Source organism: Hevea brasiliensis, chromosome 1, assembly GCF_030052815.1.
Source record: "Hevea brasiliensis isolate MT/VB/25A 57/8 chromosome 1, ASM3005281v1, whole genome shotgun sequence".
Taxonomy (NCBI): Eukaryota; Viridiplantae; Streptophyta; class Magnoliopsida; order Malpighiales; family Euphorbiaceae; genus Hevea; species Hevea brasiliensis.
The window spans coordinates 25,826,990-25,827,847 of record NC_079493.1 but is presented as its reverse complement, the minus strand read 5'-3'; the positions used below and the strand labels follow the sequence as shown (position 1 = coordinate 25,827,847).

Genomic DNA, 858 nt, shown 5'->3' with positions numbered 1-858 from the left:
GCTGAAATTAAACAAGAAATGGCTGAAGAAAGAGTTGGAATCAGTGGTGATAATGCTGAAAATGATCGAAACAATGAAAATGCAGCTCATGGTGAAGAAGTTGTAAATGCTAATGTGCCTAAGGGAAGTATGATGGATCACGCATTTCCTTATTTTGATGATTTAAGAGAGAGTATAGCAAGACCAAGAATTGATGCAAATAGTTATAAGATGGATTTTTGAGTACTACAAATGATTCAGAATTCTCAATTTGGAGGTCATCCTTCAGAAAATCCTCATACTCATCTTAAGAAGTTTGTTATGATCTGTGACATGCAAAAGCAACCAGGAGTGTCTGATGATGCAGCAAGGCTAAAATTGTTTCCATTCTCTTTGAAAGATAGAGCATTGGATTGGCTTGATTCTTTACCTCACAACTCAATTACAAATTGGGAGCAGCTCACTGATGCATTTCTTGCCCAATACTTTCCACCTGGAAAAACTCAAGAGTTGAGGAATCAAATGATTACTTTTAGACCAAGAGAAGATGAGACTCTTTATGAGTCATGGATGAGATGGAAGGAGTTGGAGAGACAATGTCCACATCATGCCATTCCTAAATGGATGATAAACCAGAATTTTTACACAAATGTCACTCCTGCTATCAGAGGAATCATTGATGCTCAAACTGGAGGGGAATTCATCATTAAGCATGAAGATGATGCTTATGAGTTGTTAGAGAAAATAGCAAAGAACAGTCATCTATGGAGTAGTCCAAGAGGGTCAACTCCAACTCAAAAAAGGCAAGTTGCTGGAATGTATGAGCTTGATCCATTCAACATGATTAATGCCAAATTTGATGCACTCACTAATGTCCTT

General features: G+C 37.4%; 1 non-coding gene across 1 annotated transcript; it reads right to left on the bottom strand.

The window, feature by feature from the left end:
- Nucleotides 1-485: 485 nt before the first annotated feature.
- Nucleotides 486-593, bottom strand: LOC131169814 (small nucleolar RNA R71). Its single transcript, XR_009140727.1, has one exon. It is a non-coding gene; the product is annotated as a small nucleolar RNA R71 (small nucleolar RNA).
- Nucleotides 594-858: the final 265 nt, after the last annotated feature.